The 21,046-nt window shown below is 39.7% G+C and overlaps 1 protein-coding gene across 4 annotated transcripts in view; it reads left to right on the forward strand.

Moving 5' to 3' along the window:
- The window catches only part of MAP3K13 (mitogen-activated protein kinase kinase kinase 13), a 165,236-nt gene that overhangs the window by 66,720 nt on the left and 77,470 nt on the right, over nt 1-21,046 (forward strand). Inside the window, exon 1 of one of the 4 annotated variants that reach the window (XM_004745183.3) lies at nt 4,442-4,748. The exons of the other annotated variants lie outside the window; for them this stretch is intronic. The gene's annotated coding sequence lies outside the window, so the exon portion shown is untranslated. Of the gene's footprint in view, nt 1-4,441; nt 4,749-21,046 lie in introns of those variants that run through there. 4 annotated transcript variants of the gene reach the window in all.

Consider the following 21,046-nt stretch of genomic DNA (forward strand, 5'->3'; position numbering starts at 1 on the left):
TATTCCCATTTAAAGAATGAGAACACAGAAACTCCAGTTTACCTGAACTTACAAAACTAGTAGGTGGCAGGGTCAGGATTTGAACCCAGATCTCTCTACTAGCTTTTAACTACTACACATTGGTACCTGTGGAAGAAATCTGAATCTTCATGCATTAGCCTCGAGGTCATTATCCTTTTTTGTGGTATTTCTGACAGAAATTGTCATCAGATCATTATACTTTGATCTTCTCTTAGATTCTGGCTTAAATGAGTAATTTTCCTTAAAAAAAAAAAAACAATTTTTCTTTAAAAACAATCCTAGACTAGCTCATACTTTTTATTAGCAGAATAATTATACCTTAACTTCTATTCTTAGGTTGTCTTCTAATAATGAAATTTGAATATCTTCTTGAGAAGCAGGACCAGAGTAATCTTCCAGTCATTACTGAGATTTGAAGAGTTTAATTTGATTCTTAAAAGTGCTTACTCACCTTGATAATGACTTTGTAGTCCTCCACACTTGGCATGCCCACATGCTAAAATAAAAAATTAATTCTGATGATGGGACTTGGCTTGATAACTCTAGAGTTGCTGTGTCCCATACAGTAGCCACTAGCGAGCCACATGTGAATATTTATTTTAAAATTTAGATGTACTATATGGTGGCTAACTGAACATAATAAAAATAAAATGACATTTAAATGAACTAAAATATAATTTAAAATTCAGATCCTCAATCACAGTAGCCACATTTTAAATGCTAAACCGTCACATGGGGCTACTGTATTAGTGTAAATTATAGAATACTTCCATCATTGCAGGAAATTTTGGGCAGTGCTGCTCTTTTTTTTTTTTTTTAAGATTTTATTTATTTATTTGACAGAGAGAGATCACAAGTAGACAGAGAGGCAGGCAGAGAGAGAGAGGAGGAAGCAGGCTCCCTGCTGAGCAGAGAGCCCAATGTGGGACTCGATCCCAGGACCCTGAGATCATGACCCGAGCCAAAGGCAGCAGCTTAACTCACTGAGCCACCCAGGCGCCCTGGGCAATGCTGCTCTTAAATGTACATTTCTCATGGCCCCCTCTCCCTACCTTCCTTCTGTTCCCAAAACAACAATGGCTTCTTCCAAGAATTACCTCTACAGTTTCTGTAATTTGGAGGAGATAACTTATCTTCCCAAAGATTTCCCATGATATTCAACAGGAGAAATTGTTGTTGGCCCTGTCAGTATTTCTGTGGTACAGGGAAGTATGCTAACCCTGACCAAGTTCATCTTACTAAAATGGCAAGTCCATATAGCCAGCTTATTTTTATTTGCCAGATTACATATAAAGCCAACTTCTTAGGCGGCTGTGTTTAGAACCACTTATAGGCTGTGTTTTTGAATTACACCAGAGACTACCCTCCTCCCTGGTAGATTAGTTGAGTGATGGTGTTGCTGTCAAATCTTATAACAAATCGTTGGCTTCCATAACAGAGTTGAACATCTTGTTGACCAACTTTTGGGGAAAAAAAGATTATTTTCTAAAAAATCTGATTCTTTTAGTGTATCCTGGTTAGTTTTGATTGTTGTCAAAAGAAACAGAGATGTATATTCTTAATTCCTTTCCATTTATGGGTTCTAAAATAATCTCGGTCCATGGATGTATTGATATAAGCCAGTGTGGTATCCTCAGGGCTACTAGGACAATACCAGTCCTGTACTTGTCTTGAGCAATACTAGTGGTCCATCTATTCCATAGTGATACTCCACAGTAAGCTCGTTTAGAGATAGTGGTCCATCTATTTCATAGTGATACTCCACAGTAAGCTCGTTTAGAGAAATTTGCTGGATATGTTACTTGCCAATGATATTCTATTGTTTGAGTACATAGAACAGTGCCCTGAACATCTTTGCTGTGTGTAAAATAGTCCTGGAGGGTCTTGTTGCATTTTGTTTTTCCAAATGAGCTAAGCAGGGTACAGTATTCACTAGTGTCAGGCTTGAACCCTCCATAGCCACACAGAAACAGGCAACCACTCTCCTTTTAGCTGTACTCAATAGTCTGATTAAGAAATAGAGGAAGATCTCTGTTCAGAATGTTCTTGGTCACTGGACACCTCATAACAGAGGCCTTATATTAGCTACTATTGTTCCAGCATCAAGGATTTCCCAAATTCAAAAAAGTTGTGATCAGTTTTAGTATTGCTATTTAGTATTGGTAATCATGAAGTGAAATGATAGGGTCTAGGGGCAGTGGATTATATTAATCTCCACTTTTGTGTAACTTCTAACATTTTTAAAATAAAGAGTAAAGAAATGTCATGATTTATTTATTGTGCTATCATGTTTTATGAGTTCCTTATATATTTTGGAAATTATCGGATATGTGTTTTACAAATATTTTCTCCTATTCTGTAGGTTGCCTTTCCATTCTGTTGATTAAAGCTTCTTAGTTTGATATAGTCTATTTTTGCTTTTGTTGCCTTTGCTTTTGTGTCATCTCAAGAAATTATTGCTAAAACCAATGTCAAGAATGGGCAAAGGACTTGGGGCACCTGGGTGGCTCAGTGGGTTAAGCCTCTGCCTTTGGCTCAGGTCATGATCCCAGGTCCTGGGATGGGACCCCACTTCGGGCTCTCTGCTCAGCGGGGAGCCTGCTTCCCCCCCTCTTGCCTCTCTCCCTACTTGTGATCTCTCTCTGTCAAATAAATTAATAAAATCTTAAAAAAGAAAAAAAAAAGAATGGGCAAAGGACTTGAATAGATGTTTATTCAAAGAAGACATACCAATGACCAATAGGCATAGGAAAAGGTGCCCAACATCATTAATTGTCAGAGAAATACAATGTGAAACCTCAGTGAGTTATCACCTCATACCTCTTAGGATGGCTACTATTTAGAAAAGGATAACATATGTTGGCAAAATTTGGAGAATTTAGAACCCTGTACCCTGTTGGTGGGAATGTAAAATGGTATAGCAACTGTGGAAAACAGTATGGAGATTCCTCATAAAATTAAAAATAGAACTATCATATGATTCAGCAACCCCACTTCTGGGCATATGCCCCAAAGAACTGAAATCAGGATCTCCAAGAGATACCTGCACTCCCATGTCCACTGCAGCACTATTCACAATGACTTGGAAACAACCCAAGTGTCCATCAGCAGATGAACAGATAAAGAAAATGTGGTGTATACTTATGATGGAATATTATTCAGCCTTAAAAAAGGAAATTCTGTCATTTGAGAAAATGTGGATGAACCTGAAGGACATTAGGCCAAGGGAAACAAGCCAGTCATAAAAAGACAAATACTGCATGATTCTGCTTCTATGAGATATCGAAAAGAGTCAAACTCGTAGAAGCAGAGAATACAATAGGGGTTGCCAGAGATGAGGGGGGAAGGAAATAGGAGTTGTTATTCCATGCGTGTAACGTTTCAGTTTTACTAAATGAGTAAGTCTAGCAATCTGCTCCACAGCTTTGTGCCTATAGTTAACAATGTGGTCTTATATTGTGCCCTTCAAAATTTGCTAAGAGGGTAGATCTCATGTGAAGTAGTTTTACCATAAAAACAAACCAAAAAACCTACAAAGGAACACAAGAAAACCCTCTGATTATGTCTACTGCCTTGACTATGGTGATGGTGTTGCGGGTATTTGCATGACTCTGACCTCTTCCAGTTGTACAAATTACATACGTGCATTTTTTTATATCTCAATAAAGCTGGTAAAATATTTCTTAATTAGAGAGTTTTAAATGTCATAAGCTCTTGGGTGAATTTAATATAGCTGTTTTAATATAGTAAGGCATCTTATTTTTAAAAAACTTGGTCTAAGAATCATTAAGAGCTGTTTTGGAGCTGTGTCTTAATGAGGAAATATTTACCTACCTTATTTAAATGCAGCATTGCTCTTCCACACCCACTTTGATGCATCACAAAGGTGAGCAAATGACATTATTCTTTAAAAAATTACATTTATGTAATATTGTCATATATATATATATATATATATATATATATATATATATATATATATTTCTTAACCACTATTCCCATTAATATTTCCCTACTGTTTTTCTTTTAGGAGGCTTGGTGAGCAGGGCTACATTTCTTACTCATCACTAGTTTTAGGAACTCTTTCCCTGACTTTGATTTGTTTTTTATCACATCAGAGCAGCACGTTGCTGAACAGCAAGAAAGGAGTAAAGAAAACAGCTCTAACGAATAAGAGTGATTCTTCTATATGCATTTTTGGTAGCCCTGATTCCACCGAAATTCTATTTTGATTTTCTCATTCAATAGCAATACAACGTTTTCACGACTATCTCTCACATACACACACACACACACACACACACACACACACACACACACACTCCACCCGCTCCCCCCCCCCCCCTCAAGCTGCCAGTCTGTCTTAAGGCAGTGGCAGACGCCTGATTGGCGGGCTCTGTTTATTCTGTGACCAGATTCCTCCTAAAAGAAGGCAGGCCATGAGTGCCTGAAGCCTATTGGTCGGGCCTGCTCTGGACCCTCCCCTTCTTTTTCATGGCACACACCACAGAGAAGTCTGTGCGGAATCCTAAACCAGCCCAATTTACATCCATTCATGAATCTGTGACGTCAGCAAGCCTTTGGGCTTCTTTGCGGTGGGCTGGAGGATTGTGTGGGTGGAATCCCCCTCCCCCTTATTTTTCTGATTCTGCAAGGCTTTTTAAATTAACCTTCCACCTTTTTAAAGCAAGAAAATGGAACGGCATGTGTAGGAATTCTTCATTGTTGTGAGTATCACACTCTTTTTTTTTTTTTTCTTCTGTTTCATCAGCATTTCTAGCACAAGGACAGATGGAGAAGGTATTTGAGATTTGAGTTGATTAGAAAGCTGATATTATTGAGGGAGACTGGGTGAGAAAGACAGAGCGGAAGACAGGGGCAAAGAGTAATCTGAAACCCAGTTAGAGCTGCGAGCCTCCCAAACTGACAGCTGGTTTTCCCTTTGCTGGTCGGCTTGCTAGACGTGGACATTTTTCATTTACGGTTCTGCACGTTACCTCTGGATGCGGGCTTGGCTTTCCTTAAAGGGAGATTCATTTCTCGGAGAAGAGGATGCGGGTCGCGTGAGAGGCAAAGCCCCCAGCTGGTACCAGAAAGGTGCGGGGGGAAGCTGGGTCAGCGAGACAGAGCAGGTTCTAGCCTGCCGAGCTCTGGTCTTCCTTTCTGCCGCCCTTTCTGTTGTGTGTCACCCTTCACCTCCCCTTTGTTTCGTAATTGTGTACCAGTCAGGGTCTCGAGCTTGCAATTTGGGGAAGATAAATACTTGTCCGACCATTTTTTTCCCCCCTCCAAAGCTTTTATTATGGGACTCACAGGGGTGTATTTATATATCTTTAGGGCTCTTTCTGTCACTCTGTGCATTTTATTTATATTTTCAAAACTTAAAAACCTGCACCAGAGGCAAAAGGAGAATGATCCTTAAATTCTGATCTGCAAAAATCCCCGAATGAAAATTAAGAAGTGGTTTCGTAATACATTCCATAATTATATTGCATTGAAATGCACATGAGTGTTTTCTGAAGATGAACTTCCAGCTGAAAATAGTTTATTCTGCTGTGCTTGGCAAACATGGGAAAGTTCTGATATGTTCCAAGTATTAAGTTGGTTTGATACTTTTGCTTCGAGGTTTAACAGAAAGTTAGTATTTGTGATCGAATTTATTTTCCAAGATTCTGGATTATATTCTGGTGAAAGTTGGGATCATAAAGAAGAGGGATGGGACCCTGTGACATGTCCTGCCCCAGGGCAGCTCCTCAACCCAGATAACATAATAGCATTTTCCACCTCCCTCACTTGGAGCAAATTATATTCTAGTTGGCAGCGTCTACCTGCTTGTTGTCTCCAGTGAGAGGGAAAGCAAAATGTCTGTTAATTTCTTATCATCGAGCATTCTCGTGTTTACTTCGTCTAATCAATACTTAGTTTTGAGATTTTTCCTATTATCGTCTTTTCTCATGAAATAGGGCTTCTGAACTGGAGCTCTCATGACCTGTTTTGAAGATTATTAGTGACTCTTCCCTCTGTGAACTCATTTAGAATTACCTGAAAATTTGGAGTTTTCTTTTGTTTCTCATCTTGGCATTGCCCTTACTCATTTTGTTTTTCTGAGTGCATCTGAACTCACCAAAGAAGGGAGAACTTATGCCTCATTCTAAATCAGATCTTTGTCCTCTACTCAGATAACTATGGTTTCATATTGTGCAATTTTTTTAATAGGCTGGGTTGAGCAAATGACACAATTTCTCTGTATTTGTAAGCATCTAGACTTCTTTCATCGTTCTTCTGTGTACCTTCAGACTTTGCTGAAAGTAGCAATTGCAAAGTTACTCCAAATTACTGAAGTCCAGATCATTGCTGGATCAAAAGACTGAATTCTTAGATTTTTTTCTTTTTAAAAAATGTGTTTATATAATTAAGCTCAAGAAATGTTCATCAAACACTGTCTTTTCTATACATTTTGGCAAGAGGGCTTTATTTCCATGAAAGAAATACAGTCTGTACTTTGCATTTTATTAAAGTAAAAACTATCCCTTTAAGGCACAGAGTAGATACAGAATCTCCCTCTCTCTCCACGCCTAGTGGCTGTATTCTAGATTATATTTATTTTCCTGTATAGTGTACTTGTAGGGAAAAAAAAACACAATAACTCTTAATTGTTTAATATCAAACAATAAAATCCTGTGTATCAGTGACTGTCAATAGATGCCTTTCTGTTTCAAAATTGAAGCTACTCCAGAAGTAGGAATTAATTTATTTAGTAAACAAAGTCAGTCAAGCCAGAGCCCTCTCCTGGGGAACTGTCAAAAGCATGGTTCCTAAAGGACCAGAGGCCATATCCACTGGTAGAGGCCGGGACAACAGTACTTTGGATGGCAGAACCAGTCAGTTTGGTTTGCACTGTCTACCTACCCTCTCTCGCTTGGCTATAACTGAATTAATTGCTTGTGGAGCTCAAGTGAATCAAGATGGCCAAGATGACCAATGCTGCCAGGTGGCAGTCTGACCCTTATAATTTTGACTAAAATAAAAAGCATTTCCCAAGAACACTGCTTTACTTTAAAACAAACAAACAAACAAACAAACAAAAGAGTCATTTAAGAGATAATACCCTCCTGCTCTGTGTTGGTTGGTTATTCCTTAAGAATATAGGAGGGGGGCGCCTGGGTGGCTCAGTGGGTTAAAGCCTCTGCCTTCGGCTCAGGTCATGATCTCAGGGTCCTGGGATCGAGCCCCACATCAGACTCTCTGCCAACAGGGAGCCTGCTTCCTCCTCTCTCTCTCTGCCTGCCTCTCTGCCTGCTTGTGATCTCTGTCTGTCAAATAAATAAATAAAAATCTTAAAAAAAAAAAAAAGAATATAGGAGGAGAGAAAGATTTAGAAGATGCCATATTTCCTCCTAAGGAATCTAGAAGGGGAGATACCATACACATATAGGGTGATCAAGACTGGAATTACTTGGGGAACTTTCTCTTTTTCAGTGGTTTTTAGTAATGTTCATAGAGTTGTTCTACCATTGCTGCAATCAATTTTAAGATATTTTCATCACTGTAAGAAAAAAAAGAAAAAGAAACCCATACACATTGGCAGTCACTCCTCATTTCCCCATAGCCCCCCAGCTGTAGGCAACCACTAACCTTTATTCTTTATACAGAGATTTGCCTATTCTGATCATTTCATATTAATGAAATCATGTAACATACAGGCTTTCATGACTAGCTTCTTTCACTTGGATAAGGTTTTCAGAGTTCTTCATATTACAGCATATATCAGGGCTTCATTCCTTTTTTTGTGGAATAATATTCCATTGTACAGATATACCGTGTTTTACTGATCCATCCATCAGTTGATGGACATTTGGGTTGTTTCTCCTTTTTGGATGTTCTGAATAATGCTGTGAACATTTGCATACAGGTTTTTGTGTGAGCGTGTGTTTTCATATCTCTTGAGCATATACCTACCAGTGGTATTGCTGGGTCCTATGATAACTCTATGTTTCACATTTTTCAGGAACTGCCAAACTGTTTTACAAAGCAGTTGCACCATCTTACATTCCCACCAGTATAAGCCTCATATAAGGCTTTCAGTCTCTACAACCTTGGCAACACTTCATTATATCTCTAATTTTGATAAGAGTATCTTAGTGAATTTGAAGTGCTATCTCCTTGTGGTTTTCGTATGCATTCCCCTAATGGTTAATGATGTTGATCATCTTGTTATGTGCTTATTGGCTCTCTGTATTTCTTCTTTGGAGAAATGTCTATTCAGATCCTTTGCCCATTTAAAAAGTTAGTTATTTCTTTTTTTGCTATTGAGTTTGAGAGTCTTTGATATGTTCTTTATCAGATATATGGTTTGCAAATATTTTCTTTCATTCTATAAGCTGTCTTTTTACTTTCTTGGTGGTATTGTTTGCTGTGCCCCTTTTTAAAAATTTTGATGAAATTCAGTTTCTTCACTTTTGTTGTTGTTGTGCTCTTAGTGTCCTATCCAAGAAAACTTTGCCTGACCCAAGGTTATGAAGATTTATCCCTATTTTTTAAAGGGTTTTACAGTTTTAGCTCTTACAGTCATGTCTGTGATCCATTTTGAGTTAATTTTTGTGCATGGTATAAGGAAGTGTTCAACTGCATTCTTTTAAATGAGGATATCCAGTTCCAGCAATATTTGTTGAAAAGACTGTTCTCTCTCCCATTGAATTGTCTTGGCACCCTACCAGGAAACTTAAAAAAATACTGATACCATGCTCCTGCCTCCAGAGAGTCATATTCAATTGGCCTGTGGTGGGGCCCAGACATCTGCATTTTTTAAAAGCTCCCAGATGATTCTACTGTACATCCAGAGTGAAAACTATTTGCATGGATAGAGGGTTAGTTTTAAAAAGAAGAGGGACACTACTTCTGAATCAAGAAAAGTCAAGAAGACACAGAATTCTAAATGGAAAGGAGAGAAAAGAGGAAAATTAAGATTCATACTAGAGAGCATGGATTTTCTTGCTGAGTAAGAGTTAGGCATTTTCAAAGAGGTTAGTGAGATACATTAAAGGAAGAGAAGGAGCTGACACTTATTAAGCAACTTCTCCATGCCTAGAAATCTGGGAGCTTTCACATACATTATTTCATTTAAAATATAATCCTCGAGGTATGAAGTACCTCGAGGTACTACTACCCCCATGATGAGAAAAGAGGCTCAAAATGTTGATGACTCAGCCAAAGACACCAGGTGGTGCATATGATACCCAATTCTGAAATCCAGGTCTAATTCTCCACCCCATTCTCTTTCTTCTGTATACCATGGCTTTTGAACATTGAGATCTACCTTCACTTGTTATTGATTTGGTCTAGCAAGGGTCTGAGGTTTGGCAATGGTCTAAAGTCTTCTCTTGCAATGCTCTGGAAAGGACAATGGAGTAAGACAAGTTGGATGGTGGAGAGTAATATAGGGTTAAGTGTTGGTACAGCAGGTGTGGTAGAAGATAAGAGGGTATGTGTAAATGAAGATTATCATGTGACAGTTAATCATGGAGCCCATGCTGGCTATGCTCTATGTAGATAGAGCCAGCAGGAAAAATCCCAAGAGGACAAAGGAGCAGTATACTAGGGTTGAGAGAATAATTGAAAGGAATGATGGAGAGATGGGAAAGAAAATAAATCAAATAGAACTAACAGGTGTTGAAGTGTTGGCATTCTTTTAATCAACAAATATTGAACATTTACATAGCAGTGAAAAAAAAATTCTTGCTCGCTTGGGGCCTTATTATATTGGGAAGACAAATAAAGTAAATTGGGTTTAGGCAGTGATAAATTTTAAAGAGAAGAGTAAAGGTGGAAGAGGAATAAAGTGTGCTGGGAGTGGGGTAAAGTCAAAAAGGGACTTCTTCAGAGCACCTTGTTGGTTCAGTCAGTAGAGCATGTGGCTATTGGTCTTAGGGTCATGAGTTCAAGCCCCATGCTGGATGTGGAGACTACTTAAAAAAAATAATTTAATTAAAATACATTAACATTTCTAAAAGGGACTTTTTCAATGTATGCTTTATGTGTGGATATAGAGTCAGAGAGATTCAGAGAAACTAAAGAAATATCAAACCAAGTGGTTGACCAAGTCAGGCACAATGAGTATACAAAGAGAACTGCTCTAAGACTAAAACTCAAAGTGAATATTTAGTATTCACTGTTTGTTCATCACTTTATAGCCCGTGTCTGGCTTTTTTGTCTACATTTGTTTTTTATAGGAGAACCATTTTGGGGGGATTAGTGATTTTTCTGCTGGGCAGAGGCCAGAGCAGAGGTGGTACTTGGAAAACTTTTCTAAATTTTGCTTGCTGCCCTGTTAGGATCAATCCATCTGAGTATGTGGGTAGATGTGGGGGGTGGGGGGCGGTGTGAGGGCTGAGGGGATGTCCTTTCAGAACATCACACTGAGAATTACTGCATGGTGAGTGATAGCCTAAAGATTTCTTATATTAAAATGGATAAAATCAATGTACTTTCTGTTTGCCTGCCTTATAAGGCACAAAGACACAATGGAAAAGGCTTCAGATTAAGGCAGTTAAGTACCTATGTAGCAGTATCAGGTCATCCGTGGCAAGACAGTTCTCTTGACTTTTTAAAATTTGTCATCAGCTTTCATTTCAAAATATGAGATGAAGACATTTTTTTAGTGATCTCAAATGTCCTTTCTATAACATCGTAACCTTTCTTGTCATCTCATTATTACCAACATGGAGAAGATGAGTGACAACTCATAAGACAATCTGGTTAAAATCTGCCTTTACTCCAGTTCTTTCATAGTACTTTTCTACCAGTTTAACCCCCATGGGATATTGCTACAGCTGAGGAGGAGGGGAAAATGTCTTAAGTGTTTCAGATGGGTGAGACACAGAAAGGTTAAGTCACTTTGGGATCTGCTCACGGACTTCATCATAAGCAGGAAATAGGATCCTAATGAGATCTGACCCTGCCACCTTTGGGCATGCCCATATAAATGTCACTTGTCTTGGCCATTATTCTTTGTGGTCAAGAGAGAGCTTCCATTTAGACTGGTGATCTGGGCTAATAGGAAATACGGCAACAGATAATTTAATAACCTTAGTTTGGTTATGTGTTACAGCCTTTCTTTATCTGACTTCTGTTAGTGCTGTTAAGAAGCAAAATTCAGGGCACTTGGGTGGCTCATTCAGTTAAGCATCTGCCTTTGGCTCAGATCATGATTCCAGGGTCCTAGGACTGAGTCCTGCAAATTGATCATATTGGCTCCTTTTGTCCATCTCTCAGTACCTCCTGTCATTCTTTAAATCAGCTGAAGCATGATGAAGAGTGAAAGACTATAGTAAATAAGAAAATGAGAACCACTAAATTCATAAATGGTACAACCAGTCTTTGAAAAAAAATAAGATTTTTGTGAAAAAATAAGATTTTGTTATTTTGTATGAGAGTTGCTACATTTTGAGAATTATTCTTCCCAGACTTCTCCAAATAACAAGTTGGTTGATGGATTGGTGTCTTGAGTTTGCAGATTTTTGTCCAGGAAAAAGATAAATTGTAAAAATTACAAAACAGAAAACATCCTTCCCATCTTAGGTTCATTTCATCAGTCTAGAATTTTTCTTGTATTCTTTTTTATTTGTATAATAGTCAAGGAGAGCTGTCTCATGTCTAGGCCTAACAGCTATAATTTCAGATAGTGGCTTCCATTTAGTAACAATACCTTGTATGTGGAGCCGTGTGGTAAAAGCATCTTGCAAAAAGCACTCGTGTATTACAGAGAAGGTTAGTAACTGTACAGTTTTAGTTGTTTAAAAATTAGAGGAGAAAATGTAGGACTTCCCACTGACAAACGTAATTGTCTTCAATCCGCTGATTTGTACCAAATTCCTGGGCTAAGGTAATAGTTGAATTCAGCAGTACTAGGAGGACATTTTAGTGCAACTCTGGATCCCCAAAAGGCCAGAGAAGTAGAAGAATGAGTTGATTGATGGTGAAGGGCTTAGGAAATAGTCAAAGATAAAGGACTGGAGAAAGGTGATAGAAAAAAGAAGTGGGGGGGGGTGCGGGGAGGAGAAAAAAGAAGGAGGGGGTGGGGGAGGCAGAGCCCAGGGAGCCTGTGGTTGGACTGATGGTTTACCATGGGCAGGTGGCAGCCAGGAGAGCAGCTTCTATCTTAAATCAAAGAGAATGGATCGGGAGCCAGACTGAAAAGAAAAAAAAAAAAAAGACTCATTTCGAGTCCTAAAAAGGGCTGTCACAGTTGCTATTACTAAAGAGGGCTCAATTTGCAAAATAAGCCCACCGAGGCTTCTTATTACCCCTGAGGCGCTGTGCCTACATTTGTGGTAGCTGTCCTGCCTGCCTCTAATGGGACACATTAGGCTATCCGCAGGCACGGATAACCATGGATAATTGAGACTAGGGAGATCAAGCCCACCACAATACAAAACCATGACTGCTTTTTCCAGGGAAGATAATCTTTTGATTAAAGCGAGATTAAGCATTTTACTAATTACACACCAATTATTTCCTCTCACATAACAAATTCAAATACATATGTACCTAAGAAGAAACACATGCAACATACCTTTGGATATTTTCAGTCACTACTCTCTAGGCCGAAAAGTACAGACTCATTTTAAATCTTTGCTAAGCAGAGAAACTCCTGGGAAATACCCACCTGATACCGCAGCTGCCAGGGCTCAGAGCCAATGTGAAAAGAAATTGTAATTGTACTCCTTTGCCAGGTTCTCCTCCCGGCCCACCCACCCCCATCTTCCTCCTCCTGTTTCTGGCCATTTTTGAACAGAACCCCTTCCATCTGTTTGTCTAATCAAAAATAACTGAACATTTGCTTTACGCTGCTTATGTTAATGATCAAAGCCAGGCTCAAATCTAACCTTTAAGTAGTCTCAGAGACCTGGAGACCAGAGTTGATTCTTTGAGAAAGAGAAACAATCACATAATCCTTTGTATTTTCTGTTAGGGCAGAAGCCCTGTTTGGAGAAAAGATCATAACGCTCGGAAATAGAACTCACTTCGCATCACCGGCTCTCCTTTGATCCCAAGGTTATCTACATGATAAGGGCTTCCTTTAACTGAATCTTAACACCTTTGATACCGGCTTTTGTTAGAGTCAACTGCTTTTGGCCCAGATGGTCTTACAAATGGCTGTCCGTCTTTTTCCTGCTATTTAAAAGGCTGTGGGATGGTTTTAAAAACCAAAGAACCATCCAGCCACCTGGATTCTAAAAGCCTTGAACCGAGTCTGGAAGGTGAAAAGGAATGACCAAGAGAAACTTATTATTAATGCAAAACAAAAGGGTCCCTAGGGTAAGGAAGAAGGAGTCACTCCAAGGGAGTCCAGGAGACTGACTATACTTCATTAAAAGCTTCGCCAAGCTCAAGAGTAATTTGAAACAGTAATTGTTATTTACCTGAGATGCATATGTCTTGTACCCAGAGATGTCTTTATGCTGGAGAACAGTTATGTTTGGGGATTGGCCTGAAGGCTCAGGATGAGGAAACTGTAGTTTCAGGGCTTCCATCTTCCAAAAGAAATCTCTTCTGCGTTATTCCTGGGTGGTTGCAGTTAAGGATTTGCCAAAGACCAGAAACTAAGCTTGTGGGCCTGGTTTGGGGACCTATCCTTCCACAGCTGTATATTATCACAGGAAACTGAAAAAGTAAAAAAAAAAAAAAAAAAAAAAAAATTCTTTGACACTTTTTACCAAGCGAATTTTTCAGATCATCCTATTTTGTATGTAATTCCTAAAGTATAGTTTGTGAAAAACTACTCAGTAAGATTTTTTTTTCAGGTACTTTAATGTTAGCTTTTGTAGAAAGTGTGCCTAAATAACAAGAGGAAACAACAACAACAACAACAACAATTTTTTCCCCTTTATTTCAACTGAGAAGTTGACCAGCCATATTGGCCTCCCCCTACCAGCTGTGACTAGGTCTAACCATCCTGGCTAGCTAGCTCGCCTCCACAAAACCTGGTGTGGATTTCTTTTGATGAGCTATGCATCGATTATTTTCCTCCCTTCTCCCGCTCCCAGCAAAAAAGATGTATTACCAGTTTAAAAACTGCAAGCTTAAATCCGGGAAGAGATCTACCCTGGAATCGGCTTACAGGGTGGTTCTCAAAGTGTGGTCCTAGATCAGACCATCATCGTCACCTGGGAACTTGTTAGAAATGCAGATTCTCAGGCCAGTCCCCAGATGTTCTGAATCAGAAATGCTGGGGATGGGGGTGCCCAGGCAGCTGTGTCTTAACAAGCTAGCTAGGCGATGCTGATGCAAACTGAAGTGTGAGAATCCTTGGTTTATAGTAGAGCTTGTCACACTCCCCATGTGCATGGGAATCACCTGGAATTTTGTTAAAAACCAGATTCTGGGGGCTCCTGGGTGGCTCAGTGGGTTAAGTCTCTGCCTCAGCTCAGGTCATGATCTCCGGGTTCTGGGAGATCCCCCGCTTGCCTCTCTGCCTATTTGTGATCTCTGTCAAATAAATAAAATTTTAAAAAACAAAAACAAAACCCAGATTCTGATTCACTTAGTCTTGGGTAATTTTTGTCAGCATTTCTAATGCGTGCCCAGGTGATGCTGATGTCCCTAGTCCTTGGACCACACTTTGTAAGTAGTGGCGATCTGAAGAATCTCAACATGAGCCATTGCAAGAACTGCATTAAGTGGGCTTTGCCCAAATTGAAATTTTCCCAAAGAAATACTGCTAAAAGAGGAGGAAGTTTTAGGCCTAAAGATTTAATCACAGAATTATTTTAATGGAAAAATAGAAAAATATGGTCGATACTCGCTATTTGCAGATTGTGTATTTGTTAATTCACCTACTCACTAAAATTTAGTTCTCACCTCCCAAATCAATACCTGTGATGCTTTTACAGTCATTCAGAGACAGACATATGCAGAACAGAGAAAAATTTGAGTTGCCGGAAATACATATCCCAGTTCAGATGGAGCAAGGTGACACTCTCTCCCTTCATGTTTCAACGTTCATACTGTGGACAAGTGCCTTCTCAAAGTCAATTTCATGGGGTGTGCTGGGGTGGCTCAGTCGGGTAAACGTCTGCCTTCGACTCAGGTCATGATCCTGGGATCCTGGGATTGAGTCCTGTTTCTCTCTCTTCCTCTGCTGCTCCCCTGCTTGTGTACTCTCTCTCTCTCTGTGTCAAATAAGTAAATAAAATTTTTAAAAATAAAATAAAATAGCCCCAAGCATAGTGCTGAAATATTGCCTAGTATTCCTGGTGCAAGAAGGCTGTGATGTGCCTTACAGAGAAAGTGTGCTTCGTTGAGGCATGATCTACTGTGCTGGTGACCATGAATTCAGCATTAATGAATCAACAATACATCAAGTAAGGTGTCTTCAAATAGAAACCCACATAAAACAAGGTTATGTATTGATCAGCTGATGAAAATGTAGTGACTAGAAACCTACCCGTGTATTTCTCCAAGGAGCTGTGTGGTTGAGCATCCACTAATCCGATCCACTGTTCGCAGAGACTTTATGGAACAAGACAACCAGAGTCAACTATAGTTAATAGCCAATTAATAGACTATATGCTGCCATTTTAAAATGAGGGTGATGTAATCTGTGCAATCAGATGAAAAATGTGTATGATGTTTTGGGAAGAGAAAAGAAATGGGAGTCAAAGTTTCAAGAGTAGCACAGAGCTTTTTCAAGTAAAAAATTGAAGCAAGTATGCCAAGCCTTTTTGAGTTAGGGTGGTAGAATTATTTTTTCTCTATTTCTCAAGTTTTTATAATACTGTTAATTTGCTTTTATAATGTTACGCTGTTAAATATGTGTCTTACTAGTTCTTTCGGAATGATAAGATATGAAAAGGGACCACTGGTTAAGAAATTGACCTTCTTAGGAAAGACCTTACTAACATCAGTATAAGAGAGTATGCTCTCTGTGTTAAATATCAAAATTGTTCCATGTGAATATCGAAGAGAAATTTAATTGCAAACCCCCAGCAAAGGTAAAACAAGTACTTGGTAGGTACTTCTGAAACCAAGCTTTGGCAATAATTTATCTTGCCTAAACATCGTTCTTCTAACTTCTCTCTGTTTTCTACTTTTCAACGTGATTAATAGCTTGGCTTCTGAAGTCAGAGAGTTGAGTCATGACAGTCCCATCTATTAGCTATCAATGCCTAACTGAACACCTCTGAGTTTCCCCCCCATAGATACAATGAGGGCCCTTATAGAACCTAGTGAGAGTACCACAAAGGGCTGAGCTGTGGTCATGTCCCATGATTCTAGTCTTCTCTTCCCTTCCACATGCTTTTTTCTGCTCCCATTCCCTTTTCCCTGCCATAGAGAAAGTCAAACAAAACCGTCTTTCGTCTCTGCTAGGAATGGCCATTTTATGAAACTGTTCACAATTTAAAAAGCAGATGAGTTGAATATTTCCCTCTGACTCCATAAAATAAAAGCTTAAAACTGAAGTCCACACATTCTATTTGAGCGTGGCCTATGCTTTTTTGATAGTGGGGGTGGGGGCTGGGTCACAGATCTTGAGAAGGATTTGTATAAGAAAGTTTCTCTTATCCTGGGACCCTGCGGAGAACACAGCTTTCAGAATACGTTCTTGAATGGCCGCCATGTGCTGATGCTGGGTTAGGTATTGGGATGTAGTGACTCTAATGTTCTTGAACAATCTAGCCATGGCAATTGCCTTCACAGAACTTACAGTCTAGGAGGGGAGCTAGTCAACGAGTCATTATAATAGATATGTGCTGTTGGGCGAGGGGGGAAGGGGTCAGTGAGTATGGGCCACTGGAGGAAGATGTAAGTGGGGCATCTCACCCAGACTTGAGTGATCCAGGTACATGAACCCCAAAGAACAAGCAAGAGCTGGGTGGGAAGAGGATGGTACGGAATGTGCATTGTATGCCAGGGGGACTACAAGTGCCCAGAAGTAAGAGAGTGGGGGCAGTGAATTCCAAGAACTGAAATGTGATTGCAGGGCTGTATCAAATATGAGGCTAGAGAAGCAAATCATGCCAAGAGGGTTGGACTTTATTCTAGGAGCAGGAGGTTTTACAAAGTTAAGTAGTATGTTCAGAATTACATGCTAGAAAAAGCACTCTGGCTATGGAGAGAATGGAATAGGATGGAGAGACTGGAGACAAGGCTACAATTAGGGGGTTGTTAAAATAATCTAGGCAATGGTGAAGATGAGCTGTGCTAGAAAGGGTTATTGTGACGTGCATAAATTTAAAGAGATACTCAGAATGTTGAAGGATACTTTTTTAAAAGGTAAAATGGTGATTCATACACATATCAAATGAATGTATGTCAAATATTATACTTAACCCATTAATTTAATGAGGGAACCAGTAAGATCCTATAAGGAAGATCCCAAAAACACATATACACGTAGGCAGAAAGGAATTTTGGCGTGCCAAAATGAATGTGCAACTAGGGGCAAAACCAGTCAGTATCCACAGAGCATTAATAATCCATTGCATTCCATCAGACTCAATTCATTCACATTTCTACGGACAAGAATCAGTTGCATTACTAGACGTTTGCTACAATTTTAAGCTGTAAATATCTCAAAACCAAGGCAAGTCTCCCATAAACTGGGAGTGGTGCCCTAGGCAAGGATACCCAGTATTCTTTTTGCCCTTTTCAAAGTCTTTGACAATTTTCCCTCACACAAAAATATCTACAGGACTTTGGTGATTAGTTGGACATGGTAATGGTAAGTGGAGAGGAAAAGAGAAAAGTCATCTGTGCCATTTCATTCGTTCAAGGAAGCTGAGGAAGCATGCAGCTAAGAAATTGAAAATGGAACAGGAGGGGCCAATGGGAAAGTTTCGGAGGGAAGAGAGAGTGAGCAATGAGGTCACGGAAGAGGATACACAGAGAAATAAAGGGTTGAGACCCTAAACTGGAGATGCTTACTTATATCTTGGGCCCTTACAAAGGAGAACCAGAAGGTGTTGCAGGGTAGAATTACCTGGCTACAAGGTTTGAAGAATTATTCCCAGTAGTCCTCTGATCTGTAGTGTCCATATTAGAAATCTTCCTTTATCTTACGTCCCTCTGGGCAGTTGCCCTTCTGTACCTGCTTGCTTGGAGTAGAAGTCCAAAGAACGGTGTTAAGAGTGTAGAAAGTCATTTTGATTCAACGAAGTTGATTTAATGCAAAAAAAACCTCTGAGGACAGAGAGAGTCTTGTGTATCTCTGTCCCTGGGATGTCTGCCATAACATTCAGTAATTATATTTCATAAACAGATAGAATCAAAGACTAACATACTGGATTATGGCCTGAAGAATTCAAGGGCTTGCCCAAGATCATATAGCTGCTTATGTAAGGATTCGAGGATTCAAACGCAGTTCTTCTGACTCTAACGCTCTTGTCACCAGGATGAGTGAGTTATGTTACAAACTCATGGAATTTTCAGCCTCCCAATTCTTAGGAAAGATGGTTTCTTATGGTTCCAGTAACCAAATATAATTGCAAATTTTAGATATGCCTTTTGTAGGGAGAGGTAGCCTTCTAAAAGGACCCCTCTAGAAGTCAAATAGACTTAACAAACCATCCATTAACTGTGACCTTGGACAAGTTATTTGACCTTTCAGAGCCTCAGTTTTCTGTCTATAAAATGGTGATATATTGACCTTCATGAAGGTATAAAGATTAAATAAGACAAAGTCTATAAAAATTGAAGCGTAATAGGTGCCTTAACAGATGTTAGCATGTTTTTCTTCTAAGGCTTAAAGCTTTGAGATGCTTACTTTATACTAAAATCTGCCTCTATTTTAACATGGGCTATATTTAGGACTGAAATCCTTTTCTTAAGTCTTATCTAAGCTAAACTTAGTTTCTTAAAATATAATTTCTGTAGAAAGGTATTTGTTTCTTGATATGTTTATCACCTATTTCAAATCCTTTGCTTTTCTTTCTTCCCAGTATACTAACCTTTGCCATTACATGTTTCTAAAATCACACTGCTATATTACAACTTAAATTGCATTTGTTTAGTTACAGCATTTTGGTCCCCTTTATTTCTCAGATTTGACAGGCATCTCTATCTTAACATCTGTTTCTTTCTTTCTTCCTTCCTTTTGTTCTTTCTAAGATTTTTTATTATTTAAGAGAGAGAGAGCTGGGAGACTGGCAGAGGGAGAGGGAGAAGCAGGCTCCCGGCTCAGTGGCCGGGGCTTGATCCCAGAACCTGAGCATGACCTGAGCCAAAGGCAGACATTTAACCAACTGAGCCACCCAGGCTCCCCTTAACATCTATTTTTAATTCTGCTTTAAAAATACCATTACAGGGGCGCCTGGGTGGCTCAGTGGGTTAAGCCGCTGCCTTCGGCTCAGGTCATGATCCCAGGGTCCTGGGATCCAGCCCCATATCGGGCTCTCTGCTCAGAGGGGAGCCTGCTTCCTCCTCTCTCTCTCTGCCTGCCTCTCTGCCTGCTTGTGGTCTCTGTCTGTCAAATGAATAAATAAAATATTTAAAAAAAAAATACCATTACAGGGGACACCTGGGTGGCTCAGTCAGTTAAGCGTCTGCCTTCGGCTCAGGTCATGATCCCAGGGTCCTGGGATTAAGTCCCACATGAGGCTCCTTGCTTAGTGGGAAGCCTGCTTCTCCCTCTGCCTGATGCTCCCCCTGCTTGTTCTCTCTCCTGACAAATAAGTAAATAAAATCTTAAAAAAAAAAAAATACCATTACAGGCCATTTGGGTGGCCCAGTCGTTAAGCATCTGCCTTCGACTCAGTTCACCACCCCAGGGTCATGTGATTCGAGCCCCATATTGGGCTCCCTACTCAGCCGGAGCTTCCCTGTCTCCCACTTCCCCTGCTTGTGTTCCCTCTCTTGTCCCTCTCTCTGTCAAATAAATAAATAAAATCTTTTAAAAAAATAAAAATTAAAATACTGGGGCGCCTGGGTGGCTGAGTGGGTTAAAGCCTCTGACTTCAGCTCAGGTCATGATCTTAGGGTCCTGGGATCGAGCCCCACATCGGGCTCTCTGCTCAGCGGGGAGCCTTCTTCCTTCTCTCTCTCTGCCTGCCTCTCTGCCTACCTGTGATCTCTCTGTCTGTCAAATAAATAAATAAAATCTTTTAAAAAAAAAATTAAAATACTGGTACAATTCAGGATTGTGTTTGTTTCCTTCTTAAAAATCATTTCCTGAAATTCCATAACAGTATTCTGTTCCTCTGCCATTTCCTGAAATATGCAAATATTCTGAAATCATAAACAGGCAGATATATCCTGCCAGACCTCTTGTGACAAAAGCATTTCAGGGAGTTTGAAAGTGATATAATGATTGGGTCCATTTCACACTATTGGGAAAGGGGATTGTTACTAAACCTTGGTAAGCCTCAGTTTTCCTTGGAGAAGGGTCAATGATACCTGCTCCGTTTACCTCACATGGCTTCTATGGGGCTCAAAGGAAATCCATATATATGGAATTACCTTGGAAACTGAACTGCATATATAAATGTAAGATAACGCAGTGTTTATTGCTATTTTCTGCCATTCTTTTGATGTAAGTCCCTGAGAACATAGGCCGATGGGGCACACTGCAGGGAGTGTGTGTATGCCCCTAAACAAATGAGAGCCAGTTGTGATCTTTATCTTCCTTCCTCAGTTTTTCAGACTGGCAGTCAGAAGGCTTTATGTGATGAAATCCTATATGCTCAATTTGGAGCGACTGAAGGTATTTAGAACTTTTCAGTGCTGGGTGTTGTGTTTGCCGAGTTATTTACACCACCTAGCAACCTGGCCCAAGACAAACAGTCCCTGTGAGCTGCACAGTGACTCTCTCTACCTGTCACTGCTCTGTTAACGTAACAGCAAACATTTACTGTACCTAGAAGATGGTGTTCCTCTCCTCCCCTTTACTATTAAATTAATCTTGTTCTGTAATTGTTTTAATTTTTTTAAAGGTTTTATTTATTTATTTGACACAGATCACAAGTAGGCAGAGAGGCAGGCAGAGAGGAGGAAGCAGGCTCCCTGCTGAGCAGGGAGCCCAATGTGGAGC

The sequence above is a fragment of the Mustela putorius genome, unplaced genomic scaffold, assembly GCF_011764305.1.
Source record: "Mustela putorius furo isolate JIRA1106 unplaced genomic scaffold, ASM1176430v1.1 tig00003834_pilon_pilon_pilon, whole genome shotgun sequence".
NCBI lineage: Eukaryota > Metazoa > Chordata > Mammalia > Carnivora > Mustelidae > Mustela > Mustela putorius.